Source organism: Myotis myotis, unplaced genomic scaffold (genome assembly GCF_014108235.1).
Source record: "Myotis myotis isolate mMyoMyo1 unplaced genomic scaffold, mMyoMyo1.p scaffold_m19_p_3, whole genome shotgun sequence".
Classification (NCBI taxonomy): Eukaryota; Metazoa; Chordata; class Mammalia; order Chiroptera; family Vespertilionidae; genus Myotis; species Myotis myotis.
The window spans coordinates 110,669,438-110,685,082 of record NW_023416335.1 but is presented as its reverse complement, the minus strand read 5'-3'; the positions used below and the strand labels follow the sequence as shown (position 1 = coordinate 110,685,082).

Below are 15,645 nucleotides of genomic sequence, written 5' to 3'. Positions count from 1 at the left end.
CCCTGCCTAAAGCCCTGTCAGAAACAGACACTTGAGTGATTAAAATTGACAGCTGGCAGACAGACAGAAAGGGCAGATTGGCCTCGCCTGCTTGCAGCCAAGGCCTGTGGAGAAGACACAAGCAGTGGACCGGTGGATCGCTTGGAGCCTCAAGCAGGGTGCTAAAAGCAAAAGGCAGTGCCTCCAGCACCTAAGAACTAACAGGAAGCTCAGAACTGGCATACAGAACAACACCATGGAGTATTAAAACTTGGCTGAAGCAAATGACACTTCACTTTTTATTTTTATTTATTTATATATTTTTAAGGGGGGAAATAACTTATTAGGGTTCTAATAACATTTTCATAACATAACAATATCAAAATAGGTTTGTTTTTAATATATGCTTATGAATATCCCTGATAATATAAAGAAATCCAGAGGACTTTGGAAACCACCAAGATTTCACAGGGTAGCACCTGGTCTGGTTTCTAGGCAGCAGGAGAGGGACTACTGTATGGCATGTTTTCTCCAGGAAGCCCTGTGAGCACCACAGTTCTGAAATTCTAATATGCTAGTGCCAGCAGAATTGTGAATGACATTTTCACTTTAAATTTATTAGTAAAATTCCTATCAAAGTTTGGCTTCCTCAATCCTGCCATCAGCCAATCTCCCTGCCTTTAACAAGCCACAAAACCATCAATCCTGGCCACTCCAGAGGTTGGGCCCAGAGGAAACAAATTGTGAGATCCCCTGTAAGCCATGACCAAATCTCAGAAAGGAGGGATGTGGGAGAAGAAGCAGACCAGGCTTGAGGAAGCTTTGACCCAAGGCACCATGATCAGAGGCGTGAGGGGACCTAGAGAGGTTCTAGCTGCAGGAAGATGTGCCAAAGCAGGACCTAGAAGACAACAACTCTGGCAGAGTAGACACATTCAGGATTTAAAGACCCAAAAATTAGAAAAGAAACTAGTTTATTTTCTCAAGAACAACTCAAACTTCTTAAAACTTACAAGCAAATAACCCTGGATAGACTGGGGGTGTGGTAGGGGCTGAAGTCTGTGGAATGAGTTGCTTTTAGCTGAGTCAGAAAGAATGCTGGTTGTGAAATCAGCATAAACACTCTGGCTACTGCAGTTAAGGAGAGTGAGGGAAGCTCAAGGTCAGAGGAGGAGGCCTCTTAAAAGAGAGGATGGAAGAGGAGCAAATGTGAAATATGCCTCTTTTATTCCTGGATCAGTAAGTGGCATTTCCACCACCTGGCTGAGAAGGCGCCGTACTCCATTCTAGCTGCAATAATACTGCATCCCATCCACTCTTCTTCTCTTTTTTGACTGAAACTCTTCAAAGAACTGCTGAATGTCCTCTCTCTTTACAACCGTGCCTTCATCAGCAAATCTCTTCAGATAGTCTTTAAGTTCAGTCTTCAAGTCATTATATTCACAAATGAGTTCCATTTGTTGGACTCTGTTCATGCTGTTAAGGGTGTCCATGAAAGGATCTGTCCTGTCAGCCGCCTGGTCAACCTTGCCTTTGTTTTCATAAGCCAGAATTGTGTCATATTCATCTGTTAGGAACAGGACATCTGGATCGCCATACATTTTCATACAGTCTTTGCAGGTACATAACTTGCTATGCCAGTTCAGGGGCCAAATGGTGGCAGTATCTTTCTTTATAAAATGCTTAGCTTTAAGCTCCTGAAATTTGCAGCCAGACTGTGGTCTGGGTTGAGATGTTGATTCTTAAACAGTCTGGAGATCAGATTCAGAACTAGAGCTGGCACATGGTTCATTAGTCTGCTCTGCTTTAACTGCCTTGACAGCGCTAAGGATGTCCAACTAATGGCCATTAGTCAGACATCCCCCGAGGGGTCCTGGACTGTGAGAGGGCACAGGCTGGGCTCAGGGCCCCTCTACCCCTGAGTACATGAATTTTTGTGCACTAGGCCTCTAGTCAATAATATTCATAAATGTAAATGGATTAAATGATCCAATCAAAAGACATAGAGTAGCTGAATGGATAAGAAAATATGACCCATATATCTGCTGTCTACAAAAGACCTACCATAGAAAAAAGGAATCCCACAGACTGAAAGTGAAGGGATGGAAATTTTTTTCAGGCAAATGGAAATGAAAACGAAAAAAGCTGGTGTAGAAATACTTATATCTGACAAAATAGACCTTAAAGTGAAGGCCATAACAAGAGATAAGGAAGGCCACTTCATAATACTAAAGGGATCAATAAAACAAGAGGCTATAACTCTGGTAAACATATATGCACCCAATATAAGAGCATCTAAATATATAAAAAAAACTTCTGGAGGATATCAAGGGAGAGATCAACAGCAATACAATCATAGTAGGGGACCTTAATACCCCACTGACATCAATGAATAAATCTTCTGGACAAAAAATCAACAAGGAAGTAGCAATCCTAAATCACACTCTAGAACAGATGGAACTAATTGACATCTTCAGAACGTTCTACCCCAAAGCTAATATAATACATTCTTTTCAAGTGCATATGGGACATTTTCAAAGATAGACCACATTCAAGAATATTGAAATTATATTAAACATCTCTCAGACCACAATGGCATGAAATTAGAAATCAGCTACAATAAAAATTTCAAAAGCAATCAAATACATGGAGGCTAAATAGCATTCTGTTAAACAATGAATGGGTTATCAAAGAGATCAAAGAAGAAATAAAAAACATCCTGGAGACAAATGAAAATGAACACACAGCAATCAAAATCTAAGGGACATCATGAAAGCAGTCCTGAAAGAGAAGTTCATAACTCTACTGACGTACCTTAAAAAAAAAAAAAAAAAAAAAAAAAAAAAAAAAGCAAAGAAAAACTGATAAGTTATCTAACAGAACAATTTAAAGAATTAGAAAGAGAAAAATAAGAAAAGCCCAGAGTAAGTAGAAGGAAGGAAATAATAAAGATTAGAGCAGAAATAAATGACATAGAAACAAACAAAAAACAATACAAAAAATCAATAAAACCAAAAGCTGGTTCTTTGAAAGGATAAACAAAATTGATGAACCATTAGCAAGACTCATCAAGAAACAACGAGACAGGATCCAAATAAGTAAAATCAGAAACAAAAGCAGAGAAGTAACCACTGACACCACAGAAATACAAAGGATTGTAAGGTAATACTAGGAACAACTACATGCCTACAAGCTGGACAATATGGATGAAATGGACAAATTCCTAGAAAAATACAATCTCCCAAAACTGAATCAGGAAGAATCAGAAAACATGAATAGGCCAATAACAACTGATGAAATAGAAGCAGTAATAAAAAAAAACTCCCACCAAACAAAAGCCCAGGTAAGGACAGCTTCACAAGGGAGTTTCACCAAACATTCAATGAAGAACTGACACGTATATTCCTCAAACTATTTTAAAAAATCCAAGAGGAAGGAACATTTCCAAGCTCTTTTAATGAGGCCAGCATTACCCTAATTCCAAAAACAGATAAAGACACTACAAAAAAAGAGAATTACAGGCCAATATCCCTGATGGACATAGATGCTAAAATCTTCAACAAAATATTAGCAAAATGGATCCAGCAATATATTAGAAAGATCATACACCATGACCAAGTGGGATTTATTCCAGGGATGCAATGCTGGTACAATATTTGCAAATCAATAAACATGATACATCACATAAACAAATTGAAAGACAAAAAAACAAATGATTATATCAATAGATGCAGAAAAAGCATTCAACAAAATCTAACACCCATTTTTGATAAAAACTCTCAGCAAAGTGGGAATAGAAGGAGCATATCTCAACATGATAAAGATCTTATATGACAAACCTACAGCGAACATCATAGTCAATGGGCAAAAACTAAAACCATTTCCCCGAAGAACCGGAACAAGACTGGGATGTCCGCTTTCACCACTCTTATTCAACATAGTGCTGGAAGTCCTAGCCACAGCAGTCAGATAAAAAGAAGAAATAAAAGGCATAAGGAAAGGAGTAAGTAACACTCTCATTATTCACAGATGACATGTTATTATACATAGAGAGCTCTACCAAAAAATCCTATTAGATTTAATAAATGAATTTGGCAATGTAGCAGGGTACAAAATCAACACCCAAAAATCGATGGCTTTGTTATATACCAATAATGAATTCTCAGAAATGGAAACTAAATAAGCAATCACATTTGCCATTGCAACAAAAAAATATTAAAATATTTAGGAATAAACTTAACCAAGGAGGTAAAAGACCTGTTTTCGGAAAACTACAGGACATTGAAAAAAGAGATAGAAGAAGATATAAGCAAATGGAAGAATATACTGTGTTCATGGATTAGTAGAATCAACATCATTAAAATGTCCATCCTACCCAAGGCAATCTAGAGATTCAATGCAATTTATATTAAAATACCAACAGCATATTTCACAGATCTAAAACAAATACTCCAAAAATTGATATGGAATTTTAAAAAGACCCCGAATTGCTGCAGCAATTTTGAGAAAGAAAAACAAAGTTGGAGGAATCACAAAAGCCAGATTTCAAGTTATACTAAAAAGCCACAGTAATCAAAACAGCCTGGTACTGGCACAAGAACAGGCATATAGGTCAATGGAACAGAACAGAGACCCCATAAATTGACCAAGCCATTACACTCAATTAATATTTGATAAAGGAGGCAAGAGCATACAATGGAGTCAAGACAGTCTCTTCAATAAATAGTCTTGGAATAATTGGACAGATACATGCAAAAAAATGAAACTAGACAACCAACTTACACCATATGGAAGAAATAACTCAAAATGGGTAAGAGACTTAAATATAAGTCATGAAACCATAAAAATCCTAGAAGAATCCATAGGCAGTAAAATCTTAGACATCTCTTGTAGCAGTATTCTTATGGATATTTCTCCTAGGGCAAAGGAGAAAATAAACAAATGGGACTACATCAAAATAAAAAACTGCACAGCAAAAGAAACCATCAACAAAATGAAAAGGAAGCCCACTGTATGGGAGAACATATTTGGCAATGATACATCTGATAAAGAGTTAATGTCCAAAATATATAAGGAACTCATACAGCTTAACAGAAGACAAACAATCCAATTAAAAAATGGTCAAAGGATCTAAATAGACACTTCTCCAAAGCGGACATACAGATGGCCAAGAAACATATGAAAAAATGCTCAAAGTCACTAATCATCAGAGAGATGCAAATTAAAATGACAATGAGGTATTATCTCACACCTGTCAAAATTGCTATCATAAACAAATCAACAAATGACAAGTGCTGGAGAGGATGTGGAGAAAAGAGAACCCTAGTTCTGGTGGGAATGTAGACTGGTGCACCATTATGGAAAACAGTATGGAGATTCCTCAAAAGAATAAATATGGAATTGCCATTTGACCTAGTGATCCCACTTCTAGAAATATATCCTAAGAAACCCGAAATACCAATCAGAAAGAATGTATGCACTCCTATATTCAAAGCAGCAGAATTTACAATAGCTAAGACTAAGAAATAGCCTAAGTGCCCATCAGCAGATGAGTGGATAAAAAAACTATGGTATATTTACATAATGGAATACAATGCAGCAATAAAAAAGAAAGAACTCTTACCATTTGCAACAGTATGGATGGACCTGGAGAGCATTATACTAAGGAAAATAAGCCAGACAGAGAAAGATAAGTATTACATGATCTCACTCATATGTGGAATCTAATGAACTAAATAAACTGATGATCAAAAATAGTCCCAGAGACATAAAAGCATGAACAGACTTTTGAACCTCAGAGGGAAGGCAGGGGAGTTTAGGTGGGAAGAGATCAACCAATGAACTTGTATGCATATGTGCATAACCCATGGACACAGACAATGGGATGGTGAGGCCCTGAGGTGGGGGGAATGAATCGGGCTCAAAGAGGTTAATGGGGTAAAAAGGAGGACCTATGTAATATTTTCAACAATAACGATTTTTTTAATGTTTCCCCTTATGGTTACAATTTAATATTTTTTTACTTTAAAAAAATAATCTGACCCCAAAAATTTAAAAATCTAAAGTAGAATATTTCGCTCTGGCCCATTTGGCTCAGTGAATAGTGTTGGCCTGGGGACTCAAGGGTCCTGGGTTCAATTCGGGTCAAGAACACATGCCTGGGTTGCAGGCTCAATCCCCACTAGGGGGCATGCAGGAGGCAGCCAATCAATGATTCTCTCTCATCATTGGTGTTTCTATCTCTCTCTTCCTCTCTGAAATCAATAAAAATAAAAAACAAAAAACTTTAAAAAAATAAATATAAAAATAAAGTAGAATATTTCACTGAGAATGAGAATTATCCAAAAATCTGTTATTTAAAAAGTCCTAGATCTAAAAACTGATTGATCCCTTTCTACTTTCTATGATATAAAAACTCTTTAGTATCTTTTCTGCTTCACAGCCTGATCTTCTGCAGATCACCAGAATGTGTGTCCATCAGCCCTCACTTCCATCGAACAGCATCAGTGTCTGGCTGAAGGACTTGACCACATGATTCTCTCAGACCTGTAATTCAAGCATTTCTATAAAGACGTTTCTGGTCCACATCATCAGACTCGGAGAGAGAAGAGAAGAGAAGAATGAGAATTTAAACAATTATCGCTTGTTGAAGAAGGTTTGTTTTCTTCATAGAAAAGTCTTTATGCGACACTCACCAAGGTTTTGAGGACTTCCAGGAGCTACTCTAGACGTGAGATTTCAGTTGTAAAATAAACCCATTTCCTTTTTTGTTGGTGCTCCCCCATGTCACTATCTGACTGGGTCACTCAAATACAGCAATCCATCACAAAGCCTTTCTTTCTTTTACACATTGGGGGAAAATAGTTGTAAATGATGCTATAAATACCCACAAGTCATTTGAAATATGAGGATATGGAGCTGCTTGAATACCCACCAATGTAACTAAAACCACTGTTTCTTAATCTAAGGAGCAGGCTCAGGAAAACCCAGACAGGTTCAGCGGACAACAAATATTCCATTGTACGGATAGATCACATTTTGTTCCATGGACACTTGGGTTGCTTCCACCTCTTGGCTGTTGTAAGTAAATTTAAAAATTTTAAGTAATACATTTAAATTTTAAAATAAAGCAGTACTAAGAGGCATATAACAAAAAGGAGCACGTTTCTGTTCTACTCCAGATTCTGTCCTATTACTCCCCTGTCGTATCATTTAGCTTCCTTCTGGTTGTTCAAGCCATATTTCTAAACATACTTTTCTTTTAGTGCATTTTCTTGGATTTTTACATTTTTAATGTAATGCACTGAGTCCCACCATAGAAGAGCTAGCTCTCCTACCGCACACCTCCATATATCCACCCAGAGCTGTCTCCCTTTATCATTGTCCCAATATAACCCCACCTCACATTTGATGAAATGTTTATGGTACTATGTGTGTCCATTAGGGTCTAGTAGGAGACAGAAACGACACCAGAATATGAATGAAGAAAATTTAAAAGAAAGAATTATCAACTAATAATTGGGAAATTGACTACTAAGAAAAAGGGACAGAGAACTCTAAAGAATACAGAAATATCGGTTGTAGGGAGAAGTTACTATGTCTAGGATGGGAGGAGAGTGCCAAGAAAGGGCCCACTGGAAGAGCCCCCTCCTCAAGGCAAAGAGGATGTGGCTGTGTCCTGCTGGGTGGTAGAAAAGTTGGAGGAAGTGCTGAGGCTGGACCAGGAAGCCACGGCTGAGGTGCCAGTGACACTCAAGTTGCCCACTGAGGATCTGCTGACTGATTTGCCAAGAAAACAAGAAAATCAAAGCCTGAAACCCAAGAAAAACCCCATTCCTCTTCTGACGTCCTTCTGTACCCTCCACTGACAAGGCTTGACCATGTGACATGGGTGAAGGAAATGTTCCTAGGGCCCAGGTCCAAAATCACGAAGCAGGGCAAAGAGGGGTGGGTGCAAAGCTGAGGAACAGGACAATGACAAACCGTGCACTACGGTTAGGGACACAGCTGTCCCACGATGCCTCTCCTCCAGGTAGGATGTGTATTTCCTAGAGCCATATCTTCCTCTCTCCTCATCTATAATCTCTTTTTGGTGGAGGGAGGCTTCTGGACAAAGGCATGGAAGAGGCAAGCTTTCTGAGAATTTGCATATCTAAAATTGCCATCATTTGACTGCATCTAGGATTCTAAACTGGAGACCATTTCCCCCAGAACTTTAGAGACATTGTGTCTTCATTTCTAGCATTCAGCACTGCTTTTAGAAAGCCCGATGACCTTATGATTCCTGATCTTTTCTAGGTGATGTTTTTGGATTTTTTTTTTGTTCTCTGTGGAACCCTTTGGGATCTTTTCTTTATATCCTGATCTTTGAAATTTCACACAATGATGCATCTGGGTCTGAGCCTATGTGTGTATGTATGTATGTATGTATGTATGTTGTTAATCCTCACTCAAGGATATTTTTTCCATTCATCCCCCCCCCCCCCCCAATTTTTAGAGACAGTGGAAGGGAGGGAGGGAGAAAGAGGGAGAGGAAGAGAGAGATCAAACCTGCAACCCAAGTATATGCCCTTGACCGGGAATCAAATCCAAGACCCTTTGGTGCTGGGGCAGATGCTGTAACCACTGAGCACAGCAGGCAGTGCTGAGCCTTTTTAAATGAATTACTCTGGACATCTGTGCCCTTTTGATCTGGGTAATCCTATTCTCCAGTTCTTGGAACTTTCCTATGTTATGTTTCTGCCATTTCCCTCCCCTGCACTTTCTCTGCTCTCTTTCTGAAACTTAGTTGTTGGATGTTGCAACTTCTGGGTTGAACCTTAAGATTCCTTTTCTCTCTCATACTTTGCCCCTTTTCATCTTTTTGCTTGACTTTATGCACATTTTCCCAACCTTGTTATCCAGTCTTTCTACTGAATATTTTAATTTTCAATCTTTCTTGTTTAATATTCCCTTTTCATAATCGCTGATTGCTTCCTGTATGTTTACCTTTAAGCAGCATTTCTAGTTTCTTTTGCTTCTTATATTGTAGCTTTTGCTCCCATCTCCCCTTTTATTTGATATCCACCTTTCATGTTGAAAGCATTTCTGAAATGTCCGTTCTTATTTGAGCGAGAAAACACCTGAAGAGGAGTTATGGGGATGGGTTTTCCTGACTAAGTTCAGCGTAGATTTACTGTGCAGGTGATGTCAGCAACTGCAGGCACCTATGTCCTTGGTCTTGGCTGGTCTGTTTACTCAGAAAGGGGTCCTTAGATCTTTCCCCAGGTTGTCTAGAAGCTGAGCCTCAAACATCCTGGACTTCAAGAATCAGGGTTCTCACTTTCAATTCTTACATTTCCACAACAGCCTTTCACTCCTACCTCCATCATGGATGGTATCCAAGACCCAGGCCCCCCTCTGTCTCAGACTCCAGATTCCTACAGGTGTGGGAAGGACTGCATAGGTTGGGGAGAGGAATCTGGAATGGCTAAATGGCTTCTTTCATACATGGACTTTTACTTATTTTTTATTGATTTCAGAGAGGAAGGGAGAGGGAGAGAGAAATATCAACAATGAGAATCATTGATCCTCTGCCTCCGGATGAGCCTGTAACCCAGGCATGTGCCCTGACCAGGAATCAAACTGTGACCTCCTGGTTCATAAGTCAATGCTCAACCACTGAGCCACACCAGCCAGGCTATTTAGTTTTTTAAATATATTTTTATTGATTTCAGAGAGGGAGAGGGAAGTAGAAACATTAATGATGAGAATCATTGACTGGCTGCCTCCTGCACACCAACTGGGGATCTAGCCCACAACCCAGGCATGTGCTCTTGACCAGAATCAAACTTGGGACCCTTCAGTCCACAGGCCAATGCTCTATCCACTGAGCAAAACCAGCTAGGACAATTGATAGACTTTTAAACAATTGCCCAGCCGGCATTGCTCAGGGGGGGTGGGGGTAGGGGGTGGGGGAGATGGTGGAGTGAATAATGGTCAGAAAAATTAAAAATCCTAAAATGGACTATCTCATTCCAACACAATTTCCTCACAAAAAAATGAACACTCAAATGAGGCTGCAATCAAAGTAAATTTCCAAGGGGCTCATTTTGTCAGCTGAGCAGGCCGTTATCAGTGATAAATGCACCAAGCCATATTTGATTGCAGCAGCCAAAGAAACGTACCTAGAGAAAATAAGCTTAACCTTTTGGCAAAAAGAGTTGCTCAGAGCTAAGTCACTTAAAAGTTTTAAAACAAGACAATTGTTTTCAAGTGGTTTTTCTTAGTCCTTGATGGGTCAAAAGATTTACTTTCCTATATTTCTTGGTTGTCTTTTCAAAGAGTCAGTGCCATGTTTGAAGTGACTGAGTTAATCTCTATAAATAGACTGGTTAACAACTACAGGCAAGGGTATTTTCAAAGAAGTTGAAAAAACATGAATTCAGTAGAACCCGAAAAGTTCTGTGAAGATGGGTGGCAAAAATGTGTAGCAAGTAGACAAAGTCTTCATTAAAATGTAATGTTCATGATGTTATTCATCAGCAGGTACTTTGTGTAAATTTTTCAATCTATCACATGTGAACCAGTAGTATCAAGGATGAATTTCAGTCTTGTAGCCTTAACCATCATTGGTTCTATGAATGTCAGGTAAGTGGAATATCCTGAGTTGCCCTACCAAATAAGTCTGACAGCACAGCAGTAAGATGTTTAGCACTGTGATGTTTTGAATTCAGAGCCAAGATGACATTTTTCTGAATGAGAAGAACCACACTCAACTACTATTGTTCAACAGTGAATAACTTCGGAAATTAGCTTTTGTTGCAGGCTTCTTCATAGTTCTTAATAAAGTCAAACTAAAGTTACAAAGCAGAGCAGTGCTTACGTACAAAATGTATTTCAGTAATTTCCAACAACTGTTGCTTGAGCTGCACACACACATCTCCTGCTGTAGGTTAAAAGCATCACCTCCATACCCACATCCATTTATAGCATATTTTCCAAGCTCAAACTACGGTCAGCAATGTTTTCCAAAAGTCAGTGCAAGTGTGAAGGAAATTTCCATATTTCAAAATTCTTTTAATAGTGCAGTTGATGAGATTTCATCTAGTCTTCAGTTGGGAAGTGATCAATGTGCACTGTGACATGCTGAAAGGCAAATACCCAGGGAAGAATCTAATAGAACCAAGTGATGATTGTTTGCACTCATGGATTGATAACAGTATTTGTCAGTATTTATGTTTGAAGAGATATTTTCAGACAAAATACATAAAATCTAATAAATGAACATTTGCAATCAATTTTGATAGTGAACTTTGAATTCCAGTTACGCATTGGATAATCCTCCCAAAAGCATTCCATCCATCCTTCTCATTAGACCTGTATTAGAAAAAGTTGTACTCAATTATCATTTTGAATTTTGTCAATAAAATGAAAATTTGTTTTCTAAGTACCTACATAATCCTCCATGTTGCCTAAAATACTGGCTCTGTGTTTCTGTACAGAAAAGGTTTGCTGAGCTTAAAGATGAAGGAAGTATTTGAGATTTGAGGAGAGTTAGGAATCTAGGAGAGCAAGACAATGAGTGGACTACAGCAGGGTTGACCATGGGCCTGTCTTTGGCACATGCAACAGCGTATGTGCAAATGAGGGGCAGGCAGAGTAAGTGCTCCAGGTGTGGCCATCACTGGCCCTGCTAAATCCATCTCCACTTAGCCATCTGCTTTCTATCTTCCAAAATTTTGCTGCATTCTCACCTGTTACTTTTCTCTTGGCACTTTCGCATGGAAAAGCAGTTCATGAATGGGAGGGGGCGGTGCAGATTGGAGGAGTACCCATTTCATGTTGTTAATAGTAAGCAGTAAAGGGGTTAAGGAGCACACATGAGCTTTCCCATATAAAGACCTGAATTTGAATCACAGTTCACCACTTACTAGTTGTGTGACCCTAGGCATCTACTAACCTTTAAGATGGGACAATGCCAGCAATACCTCATGGGTTTTCACACAGAAATAACTGAACTATTGATTTTATTCCCATAACCACTCTTGAAGAAAAATAAAACCTGAAACTTAAGGAAAACGGACAGAGAAATAAGTCTATCTAAAAAAAATCCACATTAGTTTTGACTAGCCACTTACTTATGGCAAAATGAAAAGCATGTGTGTCCATAGTGAACTCTCTGGAGCTCAGCGTGCATAAAATTAAGAAAGTGGTATTTGAAAACAAAATGGGAGGTTCAAATTAACAACAAATCCTTCCACAGACGTGAAGTTTCTCTTAGTGAATGCGACTGAAAAGCCTAAGGAATATATATTTGCCACTCAATACAAGAGAATAAAACAAGTTACATGAGAAAAATATCTTTATTATGTTCTATTCCATTCAATTCTAGTTCATTTTTTTTTTTTAAGTTGTGGGCCGATTTTTTGACTGTATGTTTTTAACCCAGATGTTAAAAATGCAGCTCTCAGGGACCCACCGCACATCTACTAAGTCAATCTCCAGGGCATAGATCAGAAATCTGCATTTTAAAAAACTTTACTAGTGATTTTTTTTTTTTTATTGTTAATCCTCATCTACGGACATTTTTTTCATTGACTGTCAGAGAGAAGGGAGGGAGGGAGGCAGGATGGAGGAGGCAGGAAGAGAGCAAGGGGGAAGGGAGGGAGGGAGGAAGAGGGGGAGAGAGAGAGACAGACAGACAGACAGACAGACAGACAGACACATTGCTCTGACAGGGGCTGGGGACCAAACCTGCAACCCAGGTATGTTGACCAGGAATCGACCCCGAGACCCTCTGGTGTGGAGGCTGACACTCTATTCATCGAGTAACACCGGCCAGCGCCACAAGTGATTTTAAAGCGCTTATACTTTGTATACTATACAAGTCGTCAAGCCCTATATCCGGGTCCCCTTGGTCTTCATAAGGGGAAGGTGACAGGAACAAATCAGACACACACACACACACACACACACACACACACACACACACAGAAACACAAGTGCTCAAAGGCACACGAAAAATCAGGTGCTACTTCATGGATCATAAATCCTCATATTTTTAGTGGTTTCTTTATTTTCAAAATTCTTGAACTTGAAAGTACTTATAATCACTAATTCACTCAACAAACATTTACTAATACCTAGTATGTGCCAGGACCCTTTCTAGGTACCTGGGACACGGCAGGAAAATCAGTCCTTACCCTATGAGCTTTACATTCTGGCGAACTAACTCTGCCCTTGCAGCATGATGACTGATTAAAAACTGCATCGAGAACACTAATAACCTCTAAGAGCCTTCAGTGTGGAAGATGTTCACTATTGTTTTCTATTTGCATGTATCTCCGCACCCTCAAATAGTTGGCACCTATTCCTCTCCAGAAGCAGATTGGTGTAATAGAAATCTGAACTGCATTAGGGTCAGAGTTGGGTTCACAAGTGGGCCTTGTATTTGACCCGAGTATTGGTTTCTTTATAATGAAAGAGACTGTGTGCAACAAGGCCTAAGTCCCTACCTTACTCTGAGGTCCCATCTCCCCTGCAGAATAAAGTCTTTTCAAGGAGGGCTATCTATCCTATTGTGTAACAAGCACCTGGCTTAGTGTGCTTGGAAGAATCACTCAAGTATCTGTTGAAATGAATAAATGACTGGTTCCATGACATGACTGCAGCTAGTGATAAAGGTGGCCCAGCCCTATTGAGGGTATTATGTAGTTTATTTTTGAAAAGGGGGAATTTTTTTAAAAAATATATTTTACTGATTTCTTACAGAGAGGAAGGGAGAGGGATAGAGAGTTAGAAACATCGATCAGCTGCCTCCTGCACACTCCCTACTGGGTATGTGCCTGCAACCAAGGTATATGCCCTTGACCGGAATCGAACCTGGGACCCTTGAGTCCGCAGGCCGACGCTCTATCCACTGAGCCAAACCGGCCAGGGCAGAAAAGGGAGAAATTTTGAATTCTAAAACCCCCAAGGGTTTCTGATAAAGGATTATGGTATTCTTATAACAGCATAAACCAAGAAAAAAGCAACTGTGCTATGTACTACTGCCATCTGCTGACACCAACTTAGAACTATAAAAATGTATATAATAGAAAGGCTTAACCTTGCTTATGAGGGCTAAGAGCACCACACCACACCACAACACACCCATGACTAAAAAATATTTGAGATTCTATTTTTTAAAAGCAACTGCTATGGATGAAAAAAAAGATCCTCAGTGGAGTTTTTATAAACATAGAAAACTCAGTACAGCCAGCATGGCTCAGTGGTTGAGCATTGACCTATGAACCAGGAGGTCACGGTTTGATTCCTGGTCACATGCCCAGGTTGTGGGCTTGATTCCCAGTGTGGCGTGTGCAGGAAGCAGCTGATAAATGATTCTCTCTCATCACTGATGTTTCTTTATCTCTCTCCATCTCCTTTCCTCTCTGAAATCAATAAAAATATATTTTAAAAATATATAAAAAATACGGCCAATGCAGCTCAGTGGCTAAGCGACAACCTATGAACCAAATGGTCACGGTTCAATTCCCGGTAAGGCACATGCCTGGGTTGTGGGCTCGATCCCCAGTGTGAGGCATGCAGGAGGCAGCCAATCAATGATTCTCTCTCATCATTGATGTTGCTCTCTCTCTCTCTCTCCCCCTCTCTCTTCTCTAAAATCAATTTTTTTTAATGATCTGGGCAGGTAGGTGGCTTAGTTGGTTGGAGCGTCATCCCAAACACCTAAAGGTTGTGGGTTCAATTCCCTATTAGGGCATATACCTAGGTTGCAGATTTTGATCCTTGGATGGGGAACGTACAGGAGGCAACCAATTGATGTTTCTCTCTCTCATCAATGTATGTTTCACCCCCCGCTTCCTTTCTCTAAACTCAATAAAAACATATCCTCAAGGTGAGAATTAAGAAATATATATGGATAGATATACTGAACCTTGTATGTTCCATCCACACAACATAACCCAGAAATTGAATTACACACCTTGATTTGATGTAGAGTAATATCTTTTGGAATTATCTCTAATCCCTTGGAGTGCTATTTTTAACTACTCTTGTAGTAAGTTGGTCTGAAAGCCAGAGATGAGCACTGATTCCATCACAACAGAACCCTTAATATAATCAGAAATTGCTCCACTGACCATTTCTAACAGAGCTGAAACCAGTGATGTCAAGGTTACAGGAATCTAATGTTTTATATAAATACAGATGGCAGTAAATCTATGAATCCTACTCTAGACCACAATAGCTCTTTAGGGTATTTCTGAGTGTTCACAATCTTCCCTGTTGTAAACTACCATGAATATATTCTCTATATTTTCACACAACAGTGTATCTTGTTTACCACCCAAAGGTATAAGCTTTGAAACATAATGTCTTCTTTTTTTTTTTTTTAATATATTTTATTGATTTTTTACACAGAGGAAAGGAGAGAGAGAGAGAGTCAGAAACATCGATGAGAGAGAAACATCGATCAGCCGCCTCCTGCACATCCCCCACTGGGGATGTGCCCGCAACCCAGGTACATGCCCTTGACCGGAATCGAACCTGGGACCTTTCAGTCCGCAGGCCGACGCTCTATCCACTGAGCCAAACCGGCTTCGGCCATAATGTCTTCTTAATCTTTTATTTTCCCTTCCTCCTTAACTACCACAGTTGGCAGTAGGGGCACAGAGAAAATAT

General features: G+C 39.4%; 1 pseudogene; it reads right to left on the bottom strand.

Moving 5' to 3' along the window:
- Positions 1 to 1,051: 1,051 nt before the first annotated feature.
- Positions 1,052 to 2,502, bottom strand: LOC118650544 (annotated as a pseudogene).
- Between the last annotated feature and the right edge of the window lie 13,143 nt (positions 2,503 to 15,645).